Source organism: Megascapheus bottae, chromosome 2, assembly GCF_031878675.1.
Source record: "Megascapheus bottae isolate mThoBot1 chromosome 2, mThoBot2.hap1, whole genome shotgun sequence".
Taxonomy (NCBI): Eukaryota; Metazoa; Chordata; class Mammalia; order Rodentia; family Geomyidae; genus Megascapheus; species Megascapheus bottae.
This window is the reverse complement of record NC_143510.1, coordinates 29,175,634-29,192,441: the sequence shown is the minus strand read 5'-3', so window position 1 is coordinate 29,192,441 and position 16,808 is coordinate 29,175,634. Positions and strand designations below refer to the sequence as shown.

At 35.1% G+C, this 16,808-nt stretch overlaps 1 protein-coding gene across 7 annotated transcripts in view; it reads left to right on the top strand.

Annotated features, from left to right (window-relative positions):
- The window catches only part of Fhit (fragile histidine triad diadenosine triphosphatase), a 1,032,375-nt gene that overhangs the window by 252,926 nt on the left and 762,641 nt on the right, over positions 1 to 16,808 (top strand). The gene's annotated exons all lie outside the window — the stretch shown is intronic.

Sequence of the window (16,808 nt, the reverse complement as noted above, 5' to 3'; positions counted from 1 at the left end):
TTTTTTCATATATTTTTATTGTAATTAATAGAAGGATTACATGATATTTGCCAGATAGAAGGTGCATTAATTCACATATATTGATACCCTTTCACATGAAGACTCTTCTTGTCAGTGAGCAAAAAGGAGGTACAGCAGTTGTTTGCCAGTGAGGCTACAAATTGGAATGTCTGGTGGAGCTTTAGAAACACTCTGTTGCCTGGGCGCCATCCCAAGGGATTCTGATTTAATGGATTCTTGAAAATAATTCCAGAGATTATGTTCAGGTCTTTTGAGTTGAGTTAGGCTCTGGAGGATTCCAGGAGAGAGGAAAGGAGGAACAGCTTTCACACATGTCCTGTATTGAGAAGAATGATAGCTTGTTCTGTCTAGAGAAGCATAGCCCGTGGTTTTAGACGAGAGGAAGCGCCAGGTAGCATAAGTGGTAAAGAAGTTGTAGGTCTGCTAAAGACTTTTGCCTTTGCTTTGAGATCAAATGGTGCTCTGACCATATTTACATTTTTTGGAAAGTCTTTCCTGTGATAGTTGGAAGAAAAACAAGAGGGACGAAAGAAGGAACTCATGCAAATGACTTATGAAAGGATCAGGAGAGTGGATTCCCAGGTGGCAAAGTAAGAGAGATAGACACACGAGTGAATATTTAAATGGTGAGATCTAAATATTGAGGACTTGATGAAGATTCAAAGAAGTAATAAAGGAATTCTGCTAGTATTTACTGTGATTGTCCCCAATTTATAGATAAACTAGTCAGAATTCCTTCATGATTTCAGAAATTTTAATGTGAGCAGGGTTCACTCCAAGATTTTGTTCAAATGTAGATTCTGACTTAGTAGGTTTGTAAAGGAAGCTGCTGATCTGAATTTCAATGGCTAAAAATGCTGTGGGTTCTTCTGGCATTCGTTGAGTATTTGGTGATTTAAGATGTGATGGATTAGAGTTTGCACTTGAACCATGTCTGTCTGTCTCAAATGCCTGATCTTAATCGTAAACCTATAACTCCTGAGATAGTGAACTAGAAGGTTGCATGTCAGGCTATGAAATTTGGATTTCTATCAGAAGGCAATTGATAGTCATTGAAAATAGGTACAGCAAATCGGGGTTCCAATAAGAAAGTTTATGTTATTATATTGGGGATGTAGTTCAGTGATTCAACACTTGCCTAGCACATAGGCAATGTAAAGAGTTTATACTATGATTTTTGAAATGTAGTCCTTTGGAAGTGTATGTTCATTTAAAAATATTAATTTACTTTTGTACCAGTCCTGAGGCTTGAACTCAGGGCCTGGGCATTGTCCCTAGGCATTTTTGCTCGTAGCTAGTTTATCACTGGAGCCACAGCTTCACTTGCAGCTCTTTTGGCATGCTTTCCTGCATAGGCTGGATCCTCAAATCTCCACCTCTTGAGCAGCTATGATTACATCCTTGAGCCACTGGCACTTGGCTAAATATTTATATATATATTTTTTTGCTTTTAGAATAGGTCTTTTAGGTCAAATTGGAATGTAGTAAAAGGGATTGGTCCTCCAAACTTTAGAATAATTGTGCTAGTTTATTAGATCATCTACCTTGTAATGAGGGCAATAATTTGCTCTTATTTTGTGATTTCTGCCCAAACATCCCAAGGTACTTCACTAATAATAGCATCATCTTTCTGAGCTGAGGTGGCCTATGACCCTGAGGGATTTGATATAGTGGTGCTGACTGCTTGGCCTGCCTTTACTAATTTCTTCACTCTCTAGAGCCTTCCATCACCATTTAGGTATACATCTGAGCATTTGCCATAACTATCTAACCAAACTGTGGCACTATTTCCTGGATTGTGTCTTAAGGAAGCATTTTTCTCCTTGGATAAGTGTATCTCACATCATAAGAGCAGGGTTCTGCAAATTCCCAGTAAAAGAACTTGCTTAGTTCTCTTGTAACTCATGGCTTTCCAACTTCATTTGACCTTAAAATGACCCCCAATATTTTTCTCCCTCCCTACCCTTAGTACTCGATTGCAGAGTTGTTCTGTCTGATGGACTTTAGGACATGCTGGTTTGTGCTTGCAGGTAACCAGTCTTTACGTGCATTGCTGTCAGTTGCCCCTGGCTGGGTGTTTCTCATGAATGAGTGGCAGCCTTGACATTTTGGCATGTCAAACAACAGGACTGCCTGCTTTTCACTTTTTCTTCCCATAAGTCCGTTGACTCTATAACTATTAAAATATACATCTCTACCTCACCGGTTAGTTTTGAATGAAAAATCAAACTTACTGATATGTTTGCATGTTTGCTTGTCCCTAAGCAGAAAGCTGTGTTTTTTCTTTCTTGCTTGCTATGTTTAATTCTATGTTCATTGCTCTAGAATCTTCCTTCCCATTACAATTCTTTAAAAAGGAAAAAAATGTCAGGAATAAGATCATTACTAGACATGACATTTACACTGAGTCATTTTTTAATGTTAAATATATAATGTGAAACTGAATGACTTTTAAAAAGCTGAGTCTATTTGGTAATTTGAAATTGAACTAGGTTTGCCTTTTGCATAAAGACAAATAATGAAAATGATCAGGCAGACTCTATAGTGAGGATTCCTATAACTCAGAAAATTCTGGGTAAATAGATTTCAAGGTGTGGGTGGAGTAATATATAATATTGTGATCCAATACTATACTGACAGAATAAAAACAAATGTACTAGTTGGATTTTTTAAGTTATTTATTATTTTAAAAGGTAAATTGATAGCTATTCAGTAGACTGTTTAAACAAAGCTGATTTACCTAAGCAGTCAGTGAGTCTGGTGTCTTCAGCTCACATAGGGTTGAATTATACTAAATCCCTAGAAAAATACTTTTGGTAGGCAGCAGATTAACCTTGAAGCTATGTGAAAATACAGATGCTCAGGCTTCTACTTAAAAGGTCTAATTAGAAAAAAGTGGCATAGACTTACAAACATGTTTTTATTTCATTTTTCTTTTTGTTTTTGGAAAAAAGGGAAGTACTAATCTTTTTAAATTCAGGGCGTAATGCTTGCTGCACAAGTACTCTACTACTTGAATTATAACCATAATCCTTTTGCTATAGTTTGCTTTTTAGATGGAGTCTCCTGCTTTGCATAAGACAAGCCTAAGACCATGATCTTCCTATCTCTGCCTTCTGAAGAGCTGAGATTATACTATGTATAAGGCCCACTTTTAATTGAGACAACTGTCTCAATGTCAACTATGTCTGATGACATAGTGACTCTGGGAAACTCTTTAAAAATTTAATGTACCCATGATTTGTACAGCTTTAAAAAAAATCTGATTCCAAACTACTCATGTAGGAGCTGTACTTTTTTTTTTTTTTAGGAGGAGCTGTACTTTTATACAAGATGTGCAATGTACAATCCTTACTGCTCTTTAGATATCTGTGCCTCATTCTCAGATATTCTATTTTAATAGGCCTATGGTGGATGAGGTTAAGGGGTTAAGGCATATGTATTTCCTCCAGTCCTCATAAAGTGTAATTGACAAATAAGAATTGTATATGTTTATGTATATGTTCTCATATATGCAGGTATTATAAAATAATGAAATCAAGTTGATTAACATCTCATCATCTTACATAGTATTTTGTGGTTGAAGTAGATCTTAAGTGGTCTCTTCCTAGACTCATTCTCTTAGCAGTTTTTATGTAAAAAATTAATAGTAGCTGGATGCCAGTTGCTCACACCTGTAATTCTAGCTACTGAGTAGGTTGAGATCTGAGTATCCTGGTTCAAAGCCAGCCCAGGCAAGAAAGTCCGTGAGAGTCTCATCTTCAATTAACCACCAGAAAAAAGCAGAAGTGGCACTGTGGCTCCAATGGTAGAGCACTAGCCTTGAGCTGAAGAGCTCAGGGATAGCGCCCAGACCCAGAGTTCAAATCCAAGTGACAAAAAAAGAAATAATGACTGTAGTAACTGTACTGTATAAAAGTCTGTAGAATTCATTCATTTTGTATAGCTGAAATTTTGTACATTTTGATCAGCCACTCCCAATTTTTCCTTTCACTCTGCCTCTAACCATGCTGTTCTCTGCTTATATGGGTTCACATGTTTTAAATTATACTCATAGTGAGGTAAGGCCGTAATAGCCCTTCTGTGCTTGGCCTATTTGACTTAGCATAATGTCTTCCAAGTCTATCCTTGTCACAAATGGAAGGGCTTCTTTGGTTTTCCAGAGCTGATAGGTACACATTTTCCTTATCCATCTGTCTAGTAATGGACTAGCAGTCAAAGGCCATTCAGATGGATTCAATATCACAGCTATTGTAAATAGTGCTATAATAAGCATAATGTAGGTGTTTCTTTGAGTTACTTATTTCATTCCTTGGGGCATATATCTAAAAATATTATGTGGTAGTTATACTTTTTAAATTTTTTAAATTTTATTTTTATTTTTTCTTAACAGTCCTGAGGCTTAAACACAGAGACTGGGCACTTGCCTTAAGTACTTTTGCTCAAGGCAATGCCCTGCCACTTGAGCCATAGCACTACTTCCAGCCTTTTCTGTGTATGTGGTACTAAGAAATCGAACCCAGGGCTTCGTGCATGCTAGACAAGCACTCTACCACTAGGCAACTCTCCCAGTCCTAGTTGTACTTTTCATATTCTGGGGGCCTCTATTTTATTTTCAGTCATGATTATAGCAATTTACCTTCTCAGTGGCAGTGTTTGGAGTTCTCAAATCTAATCCCTGCCAATCCTGTTACATTTTCTCTTTTTGATTATATGGTAACTATCCAAACAGGTGTGAGGTCATATTTAATTTTGGTGTTTAGTTGCTCTTTTTGAATGGTAAATGATGTTTGGCACTTTTGCTATGTCTATTGGCTGTTTATATATCTTCTATTCAGATCCTTGCCCAATTTTAATCATGTAATTTGTTTACTTGAGCTTCAGTTGTTGAGTCCTTTATATATTTTATATCCATCTGTCTATCTTATCTATATCAATTGACCTCTTGTCAGATGTAAGGATTTCTTACAGGATGTAGGTTGTCTCCTTACTTCACTATTTTCTTTGATGTGCAAAACTTTTTAGTTCGATATCACATTTGTTTCTTATATATTGTAGTTACTTGTTCTTTCTGGTTATGATAACCCATGCCTATAATCCTAGCTTCTCAGGAGGCAAAGATGATATTATGGTTCAAGATCAGAAAGTTTGTGAGACCTCAAGTTGGGCCTTGTGGTGCTTGCTTTATATCACATTTATATGCTACAATCTTAAATAGGAGAAGCTAGGTTCAGTCTATCCTTGGGGGAAAATGTGAGACCTTACTTGAAAAATCAAAACTAAAGCATAAAGGGTAGAAGGATGTGGCTCAAGTGGCAGCATACCTTCCTAGCAGGTATGAAATGCTCAGTTCAAATCCCAGTACTGAAAAAAAATAGCCTTGACTAATATCATATATCTTTCCCTTTGTGAATTCTTCCAGCACTTTTATGCTTTCATTTGTTTTATTTAGTTCTATCATCAATTTTGGGTTTATTTTTTAAAACAGAACATGAGCTAAATGTACATTGCAGATCTCCTGTTTATGGATATCCAGATTTTACACTTGGTCTCTCCTCATTGTATGTTCTTGGTACCGTTTGAAGTTTCAATGGTTGGGTACAAATCTTTTAAACTGTGCTCAGGTGGGAAGCATGCACAAAGGTCTGCCACGTACTGTGTATTGGATAGTATGATTATCTCTAGCAAGCACCCTGTGACCCTGAATTGTGTTCTGAGCTAGCCACTTGAAAGAACTATTGGCAGAAACAATCAGGTCACAAAGACTGAGATCCTTCACAGATATTTTCTACTGCACAAGTCAGCCTGTCATTTTAAGTAGACTATTGGACAGTATGGTGTATTAATAATAGAGTTCCAACTTTGAAGCAAAATTTCAAATTTTGGGAAACTTGTATCTGCCACCAGAAGCTTGACAGTTTTCCAATGAGATCAATGATGATATTAACAAATGTAATTCTTTTTTTATATCATATAATGAAATATGTCAGTGTTCAAAAGATCTGCATAATTCAAGGAGCCAATATTTTCAACCAGAACATTGCATACTATCACAAAATTTTTCATAGAGGAAAGATCCACTCTAAGCGCCATGTAGACCATAGATTTCTCACATAACAGAATGTGAAAAATTTATTGATGTTGGTTCAGATTTCATAATGTAACAGAGAATTAAAGAAACTACCATTTGTCAAGTTGTGATACAGTGCCAGAAAGTATCTATCATTTTTTGAAAATGTTATTAAAATGCCCTTCCTACGTTATTTTGTTTCCTTCAACCATAAGTTGAAGTACATAACAGTACACATTGCTTCACCCTCAGCACAGAAGCACAAAGGGGAACCCATCTGTCTTCTAAACCAGATATGAAAGTGATATTCAAAACTGTGAGAAGTGACACTCTTCATTCTAACTAATTTTCATAACATAGAAGCCATATTATGTGTGTGATATGGTTTGTTATTTTTACTTTTGTTTGTTCATTCATTCACCTATTCATTTGTTATTTTGATATTAGAAATCGAATCTAGGAGCCTCTGCAGTCTAAGCACATGTTTTACCACTGAACTAATCAAGTCAATAGTGTTTTTACAGTGTTCTATGATATTACAGTTTTCAATTTGTGATATTGTATTTAAAGTTATAGATGAGAATTTTTTGAGCATTCAACAATTCTTAAAGAATATAAATGAATCCTGAAATGTTTGAAAGCTGCTTGTAAAGAAACACACCTCCTAAAAGAATATTCTGTAGAATGCACTCTTGAGATGCTCTACAAAAACCCAGTAAAGCAGCCAGAAATAAGAGCAATATATAGCAAAAAGACTTTGTGGGTAAATTTGTTTAGAATATTCTCCAAAATAATAGTTTAAAACATGATATCCCATACTCAATGGCTTCTAAAGTCTGTTTTTTTTCATGTGAAAGCCAATTACATTTTCCTTCAGAAAGGTACTGTCAAAATCATGAGAAGGAAACATCTTCACAACTACTAAAAGTGGCTCTACTACATTCCAGCTATTCAGTTTATAAGCTTAGGCTGCTTATCATTTGAACATTCATATAACCAGTGATGGTAAATATGTATGCCTACATTTTATTTTCCCAAGGGCTCTTTGCTCTGGAATAGAAGACAATTCAGTAAGCAGGCAAATCTTTCCATGAAGTGAATGTTCTTCTAGTGCCTCTTGGTATCTTCTTTCCATATCAGTGGTTGCTCCGTTAAGCATGCCATCTTATTTGGTTTCCCTGGGATAATTGGCCATTAGTTAAGGTCAATTTCTTCCCATATAGATACTGGGAGATGGTGACTTACTAGAATTCTCCTCTAGGAACTACTTTACTGATAGCAATTCCTTATTTCCTAGGAGAAAAATTATTCTAGAAAGTAAGCTTTGCCAACCCTGTTTTTACTTTCGAGGAGGGATCTTTACTTAGCCAAAAGCAGAATATGATTTAAAAATGTATTTATGTAGATGATCTCTAGAGCATTACTTATTCTAACTTGAAAGTCACTAAAGTGTCAAAAAAATCCATGGAAATAATTGGAATTTACAGTATATTTATATAACAAAGTACCATATAGACTTTAAAATTTTGAGTTTTGAACAGTATTTAAAAATCTGAAGCAGTATTCATAAAATATTGTCAGCAGGATAAAGTATCATGATTAGTATTGCCATATTTTTTTCTAAAAAGATTGCTCCAGTTTACATTTGGGAAATCATCAATATCTTTGGGAATATTTTAGTACCATGAATGCTTACTAGATTATGAATGTTATTTTATTATATTTCTTTGTTTTTGATTTATCATATCCCTGTATGTTTTAGATCTGGTTTTTGCACGTAGGTACCATGTTTTTTGTTTGTTTGTTTGCTTGGTTCCACTCATCTATTGTGAGGCATCTGGGCTGTTTCCAAAACTTGGCTATTATGAATATCATTGCGGCAATGAACATGAGTGTGCAGGTATCTTTATCATATCCTGGCTCATGGTGTTTGGGGTTGCTGCTCAGGAGTGGGATGGTTGTATTGTAGGGAAGACCTATGTTTATTTCCCTGAGGAACTTCCAGACTGCCATTTAGATTTGTTATAGTAGTCTACATTCCTGATAGGGTTCCTTTGCCCCAACATTCCTGCCAACATTTGTTGTTCAAAATCATGATGTTGACCCATGTAACTGGGCTGAGATGGAATCTCAGAGGTGTCTTGATTTGCATTTCCCCTATGGCCAGGCACCACTGAGTGAGTATTTGTTATTTTAAAGCAGTTTCCAATTGACTTACCATTCAAATGTTAAGGAGATGTCGAAGAGGCAGACCAGTAATAATAATGGGTGCTGCCAAAGAGACTTAATTGCGATTACTACTGCAGATGGGTTAACTGATTAGTGATGCCTGACAACTCCTAGGAGAACGTAGTAGAGCCTATGGATCTGCTTGGAACATAGAAAGAAAACAAAAATAATCAAAGCATTTTCATCTCATTAGATTTAATCACTTATAATCTCCTCTTGCATATTTATAAATAATTTTTTTTGCCAGTCCTGGGGCTTGAACTCAGGGCCTGAGTGCTGTCCTTGGGCTTTCTCAATGCTAGAGCTCTACCACTTGAGCCATAGCACCATTTCCAGCTTTTTTTCTATGTATGTGGTTCTGGGGAATTGAACTCGGGTCTTCATGCATGCTAGGCAGGCACTCTACCACTAGGCCAAACTCCTGGCCCTATATTTAGAAATAAATTCTATGTTAAGGATATCTCTATCCATGTATAAAAGTCTTAAGTGCCCATTTAAGGAGGCAGAGAAAAAAGTACACCTGTCATTCTTGTGTGTCAGAGACTGCCATTAGAAAGTTATTGTAGATCATAGAATTGTCTGTTAAGTGATTAAACTTGTCAGTGTAGTTTCTACTTTTCACATTGTTTGCTTAACCCTGTAATGCAGAAGGTCTACAGAAAGCCTCTAGGCTCTTTAAGCCACTGAGGAGACTTGTTGCCTGTCTCTACTCCCTGCCACTTGCCACAGAAGTGCCAGCCATGCCTGCAGAAACTTTTTGTCATAGTCACACTGCAACTGGGTAGAACAGAGAGACATGTCAGACCTATGTCAGACTTGTAACCACAATACAGCCTGAGAAGGTGATATCATTATTCAGTTTGCTTCTGGCTTGGGCTCCTGTGTGCATGGAGTGGACTGGATGTCTAATTTCAGCAGCACAATTAATTCTTGGGCAAGATGTGAAAAGATGTTACTTGCCACAATTGTTTAACTGGCATGTTGCTTTACTAATTCATGTGCTTATTTTCTTTGAAATGTCATCTGACATCATCTTTGAGGCCTTTTTTATTGCTGTTGAATTTTTCTCTTTTTAAAAATCTTCCAAATTATGAAAATGGACAAAAACAGAATTCAGCAAAATGTTGATGAATCAGAGCAAATGAGATGCAAGTATGTATTGTGCAGATCTGGAATAGAAATAGGGATATTTGTTCATCCCTTTTTGAAGAGAATAATCAAACTTTCCATGGGATGTCAGCCGTTATGTTTTACATTCTCCATTCCCACATGTTTATAGGTGACAAAATGCAGTTTTGAAATGTCGAGGTTATTATTGTGCATCCTGACAGTAAATTAACTCTTCCTTCTAACAGAGATTTCTCCTCTAACCTTGTTATGATCTTTCAACACCTCAGTGAATTTCTTCTTTGTAAAATAATAAAAATTTTTCCTTTAATGTTTTTAACTCTTTGCATATTCCTTTAGTGCTGTCTCTTATTAGAATTATTATTTCCCAGATGCAAATTTTACAGGATGTAAAATTTTGTTGTTCTATGTGGACAAATATATATGTAAATATATATATGTATATCATATATGTTTATATATTTGCACATTTATGTATATACATATATTTAAATATTTGTATACTTATATAGCTACATATATGATAGGTTGGGTTTTTCTGTCAGTCCTAGGCCTTGAATTCTGCACTTGGGTGCTGTACCTGAACTCCTTTTGCTCATGGTTAGAGCTGAATTGTATCACTTCGAGACACAGCACACTTTCCAGCTTTCGGGTAACTAATTGCGGAGAAGATTCTCAGGGACTTTATCATCTTGGCTGGCTCAAACTGTGATCCTTACATTTCAGCATCCTGAGTAGCTAGGATTATAGACATGAGCCTCTGGTGCCTGGCTGATGATAGCTATTATATAATAAGTAATAGTATAATAAAATATGCTTTGTAACAGTCTATATTTTGTTTAAATATATTGCTTAGAATACTGTAACAGAATATGTAGTCCTAATATGTTCTCACTTAAAGGAAATATTTTCAGGCTATATTGTATCGTAAGTAGATGATCATATGAAGATAATCAAGTAGAGTATGCTGGTGTGACAAACAAAGGACAGTTGAAGGACTGATGAATAGGTAGAGTACTGGCGTTGAACTCAGAGCCTCATTCTCGTTGTATCAGTTCTCTATCACTTGAGCCATGTTTCTAGATTCCCTTTTTTGCCTTAGTTACTTTTTCAGTTAGGATTTTTCTGGGTTTCGTTTTTTGCCTTCAGCTGGACTTAGATCATCATCTTCCCAACCTATGCCTTGCTTGTAGCTGAGTACCTATGCACACTATTAATATAGTGGTCTCGATTTTTGCTTGGACTTTGAAATGTTATCCTCTTCATCTCTACCTCCTGAGTATCAGAGGTTACAGGAATATATATACCATCATACCTGGTCTCTTTATAGGTAAAATGTTTAGGCTTGGCTTTGTCATTATATTGTGAATTTAAAGAATTGTATATGCTACACTACTTACAGCTACATGAACCTAGTCTTTAAACACTTGCACATATAGATTGTACTTTTCTTTAAGATATGGAATAGCAGCATAAAACTACCATAGCCAAGTGGTCCTAGAAACTACAATTGGATTTCAAACTCTAATTCAAAGCAATTGCTTTCTTTAAGGTACATTTAAAAATCACTAGTGGTCTTTGTTACTGTTGTCTTTCCTTTTCTTATGTCATTTCTGTGACTCCTAACTTCCATGGTAAGCAGCCTCAGCTTTATACTCCATGCTTGATTAGCTTAGAAACACAGGGTGAGTGTCTGAATTTCCGTTTAGTATCTGATTTCTTATCTGCAGGCACATTAGTGATGTCTTTTTTTGTTGTTAGTGATGTCTTTAATGTCACTTTCATCTCTAAATTTTACTTTTTGTCTCCTTCCTCTTTTATGCTGCATCCATTATAGATTTAACATGAGGATAAAATAAGTGTCATGAAAGTAGTTTGAAAATTGTAATGCAGTATAGAAATTTAAAGTATGATTATTGCTATCTTGTATCATTCTCTGCAAGAGGGCTGCATTTTTTCAAGGTATGTATTATCTTAGATATTATTTTTAAAACTTCGCAGAGTAGCTAAAGGAATACTTATGGCATGTGGTGGTTAGCTTTGGAAAGATGTGGCAGACACTTGAAACTCTCTGTTAAGAGTTTACTTTTAGGCATTTCATGAAGCTAAAGGACAGGCTAATATCAGGAAAAACCTGCAAAGCCATAGTATGTTTAGAGATGATTTTAAGTATTGGTTACAAAGCTTTATCAGAGGACTCAGTGGATGGTATAGTGACTTGAGCGTGGCCTCTGAGTTAGACTAGTCTCTTTGATTTGTGTTTAAAATCCAAATAAGGTAGAGTTAGAGGAATTAAGAAGCAAAAGCTAATTGCAAAGGAAAAAAGTTCCATTTTTAAATTTGTTTTTGTATTTCTTTCTGCCTAGAGCAAATTCCTGCTCCATGTGACAATAACCCCTTGCAATGCCATTTAGATTAGAAGTGCTGATGTAGCACTAGCTATTTTAGAGCAAATATGTTACTCTAATTTTCTCCATCTGCTATGAATAAAAGGATATGGGGATAAAGTCTGGGAGACTTGTTGAGAATATTGTTTCTTAGAAAGGGTGGGTATATTTTAAAATGTGTTCAGGTGTGAGAGAAGAAGAATTCTTTATTTTTTATTTGGCCAAACATCTCAAAAGATATTAAAGCTTTGTTGTGACTCAATGAAAATGTCAAGGAGTCTTCGAAATAGTTTTGCCAAAACTCCAAAAGAGTCTCAAATGACTTCAAGACAGTGTAGGTTTTATTGTGACACAGCTCTGATACTGTAGATGAAGACTTCTCTGTGCAGTCATTTAGAGATTCCAAACCAGCAGCATGGTCATGATTTTTTGGCTTTTATCTTCAAATGAAGAATCAATCTTTATATTCCTTGAAGAGTACTCTCTTTTGATTCACTTCACATGTAGTAATCAATGAGGAAAGGTGCACATACCCTCTCAGATTCCTGGACAGTTCTGTCAATTAAAAATGGGCCCAGTTTTGGTCAGGAGTGTGGCCTAGTGGTAGAGTGCTTGCCTAGCATGCACAAAGTCCTGGTTCAATTCCTTAGTACCACATACATAAAAACAAGCCAGAAATGGCGCCATAGCTGAAGTGGTAGGGTTCTAGCTTTGAGAGAAAACCCCAAGGACAATGCCCAGGCCCTGAGTTCAAGTCCAAGGACTGACAAAAAAACAAAACAAAACGTGTGCAGTTTTAATCTAAAAGGCTAGTCACTAGACTACATGGTAAATCTTGATAAAAAACCAGTATAAGCAAAGTGAGAGAAATACCAATATTTATAAAAAGAAGGAGATTACTAAAGATGTACCACTGAAAAAGTCATGAGGCCCAGATGGTTTTGGAGTCAAATCCAAGCATTGATTATTGACTAATTCAAAGCTCTAGAGGCAGTGGGAATGGGCCTTAATAACTGCACAACCCTATCATAACTTTCATTTCAAAAAGCTGATATATGCATATTTAAATGGATATTTTACACCAATTTCATATTTCTGTAGAAGTATATAGCTAAAATACAGATTGCTGGGTCTATCTGCTTATGAAAATATAAAATGTTTGCAATGGAGCTTAGTTAAAAAATTACAAACCAGATCAGACTTGGAAAGTTTTATAGACCATTAATCATATGAACACATAAAATAAAATGAGAAGAATGGCATAATTGTGTCAATATGCTGAGGTTCCTAGAGCTCCCATAGAAATGACCAAATTAGACAACTTAAAACAACTTTTATTTTGCATCAGCCCTGGAGGCTTGAGGTTTAAAGTAAATGCCAGCAGAGCCACATTCTTTCTGTGCAGGTTCTATGGAGTGCTTTTTCCAGAACTTTTTCTACATTCTCAGAGCTGCATTCCTGAGCACATGGACACATCATTCCTGATTTTGTCTCCATCATTACCTGGCCCTTTCCTAATATCTGTTTTCTCAAATACACCAGTCACTGGTAAAGGACCCATTGTAGTACATCCAATAAAAATGTCTGACTCATTTCTTAGTCTTTAGTAATTATATGTGGATAACTATAAATTGAGGTGTGTGTGTGTATGTGTGTGTGTGTGTGTGTGTGTGTGTGTGTGTGTGTGTGTAGGGGAGTGTTCTGATCATCCTAGAATCCAAGCTAACAGCATGATAAAACTGAGTAGAAATTTTATAAACAAAAGAAGCATAGAAGGACATTAGCTAAGATAAAGAGTATGTACAACAATCTAGAAAACACTACATTACCAAGTGAAATATAAAGTTCATGCTAACAAGAAAAATTGTGGAAGTATGTCATTACTGTTCCTTATACAGATTCTGCCTGATGTAATTAAATTGAAAATTAAGCAATAAAAATATTGGAAAATACAGAAGGCTATTTTCATTTTATATAATAATGGAATTATACTACTGGAAAAGAAGTTTCACACTATTACTTGTAGTAAGTAAACATGTAAGCTGGATGAATGTTAAATAGATACAAATTTAAAGCTTTTCTTTATGTTCTCAATAATCAGTTACAGTGAAATAGAAAAAAATTACAAAATATCTGAAATGCAATTCACAATGAAAGAGAAATAAAATACCAACAAAGTTTTCAGACTTAATAAATACCAGAGCAGTCATAGCTAAAGCAATAAATTTTTTCTCAGTCTGACAAGGGTCCAAAGCATTGATAATTTTCAGCATATTACAGACTGTAGGAAAATATTTCCTGATATACTTCCTGAAGTGCAATGTGGCAAAATTAATTGAAAAGCTCTAACACTGTTCTACTTTCTGGTGTAACCAAATTACTCCTGGAAAGTACATAATTGCAAAGGTGATAATTGTAGCGATATATGCCTGATGTTCATTTAAGCATCATTTACAGTATTTTTAAAACGTTGTAAATAGCTATATTTCAAACAATTGAATAGTTAAATGAAGCCACTTATAATTTTATGACATTATTACTACACATTTCAATTAATATTAAGATTAAAAAGTTAATATGAGAATTTATGTATTATATTCACTGTTTCTACCAATGGCATAGAAAGATACTCAGTTGGTTAGTATATAAGGTAGAATTAAATTGGCATAGAATAATACATTCTCTCTCCCTCTGTCTCTCTCTTTCTCTCTCGCCTCCCCCCTTTTTCTGTTTCTCTCATTTATTATTTTCTGTGCTGGTCTTGCGGCTTGAATTCAGAACCCCTGAGATTTTTTTCCTTTGTTAATTGGATATAAAAATCTCATGGAATTTACTACACTGGCTAGCTTTGAGTTATGACCCTCAGATTTATCCACCTTAGTGGCTAAGATTACAGACCTGAGCAGATTATCACTTATATTTTAGTTGTTTTAAAAAACAACTTTTTGAAGTGTGTATAATGAACTTTCCTCAAGAAAAATACATTTTTTTCCAAATTTGTAATTTCAATTTAAAAAATTAGAAATGTCACCAAGGTTTAAGAATGGCAGGAGTAATAAAATTATGAAAATTCCAAACTCAGTAAAGAAAACCCCACTTATATTTAAATAGTCTCACAGTCCACTCCATTAGTTCATAATGAAGGCTTTAGAGGCTGCTGGAAAGTTTATTTTGAGTCTATTGTTACTTAAATATCTGACCTTTTTGAATTAGCTCCCCTGCCAAAGGTAGTTTCACAAAAGATTCTTCACTAACTTTATCTTTTTTGTTTGAGGATAAGGTTTGCAATTTTTCTTCTGGGAGTAAATTCCTTCCTGTATCTTGTTCCTGCACACTTATCTCTAAAGCAGCACACCTTTCTGATAGAAGGCAAAAGTCATGACAGACGGCAGGGGTCCAGGGCCTGATTGATATTCCTAAAATGCCTTTTGTGTTCTGGAAGCCAAATCTGCATTCTTTTGAGTAGTGCAGAATGTCAGTACAAATGCTCCATCTATGCTGAACCTGGAGAAGAAAATATAAATAAATAAAACCCAAATGCTACACTCCACTTCTTTATTTAGAGTTTGCATTGAGAACAGCAATATATTAAAGGTCATCCTGTTTCAACTAGCAGATAGATGGGGAGGGGGTGGTGGGGAACTCTAGCTCTTACAAATAATGTAATTGAATTCTTCATGTCATTTCTACAACCAATTCAGGAGGTTTATTTTTTAAGCATTGATCCATAATTATCTTTCAGAGTAGTTGGTATTTTTAGTATTGTTAGGTAAAGGTGTAATTCTTCATGAATATACTGGAGTAAGACAGCATCCATTTTACTACCTGATTCTCTTTCCCTGTGCGAATAAGTTCACATTGTAAAGGACAAATTATCACTTTAAGAAAAAGAAACAAATTAATTTTGACTTGAAATCCTTTCTTAGGCATGGCTATGTTTATTTGGCCAGCTCCTTGCCTTCCTGTAGGCAAATTTCTGTTTGTGTCAATGTAGCATATTTATGTTTATGCCACATGGACACAAGGATCATCGGAAGGGGATCACAAACCATAAAACACCAGTTTATCCGATTAATAGAACATAAAAGTGAGAATGACTAAGACTGTACCACTGGTTTCTTTTCCTATTTGTCTTGATTTAAGCATTTATAATATAATTGTGCTTTCTCATTGTGTTAAAGATGCCAAGTAAAATTCATAAAGGCAATGAATCTGGCACACAGTGAATGGTATTGTTTTTTTTTAGTTGTAGAATGTCGGGGGAATATACTAGAAAGGCATCTTAGAGTAGAACAGGCTATTAAAAAATAGTTATAAATATAATTTATGTAGGAAAACCATATAAGACATGCATGCAGAGTTTAACAAATAATTTTAAATGAACATTTATTTATCCAGGTTGAGGCACAGAGAATTTGCAGCTTCTTCAGCTGTCTCCATAAAAACCATGCTGATATCAACTGGCTCTGATTATATTAGAGGGAATCTCTCTATAGCCTTTGAAATAATTTTTTCCTTGCTGTTATTGATGCTTTATCATCAGTTTAGGTACTTGTAATCATGACAAATTTTGCACTATTTTGATTTTTGTGCAAATGAAATTCCACTGTATGCATCTTTAAAGGGAAAATATTCATAATTTAATCCTGTTAGGGGGAAAATACTAGAGATGTTTTTCCACTAAGCTTTAACATGTGTAAGTTTTGGTGTAGGAAAGACTGAAAGGTAGTTATTTAAAAGAAATGTCTTTGATGAGTCCACTCCTGTTAAGGTGCCATAAATGTTTACATTTTTAATAGTCTAACACACAAAATTTATTTTCCTTTATCTCCTTGATTTTCTAGAAATGAAGCCAATGCAATGATATTTTCATCAGGTTTCTGTTGTAGAATATCAGAGGAGTAAATCACGTCTTCAACTTAAGGTCATAATGTACAGCAGTAAATGGATAAAGAGCCTTTTGATTTATTATT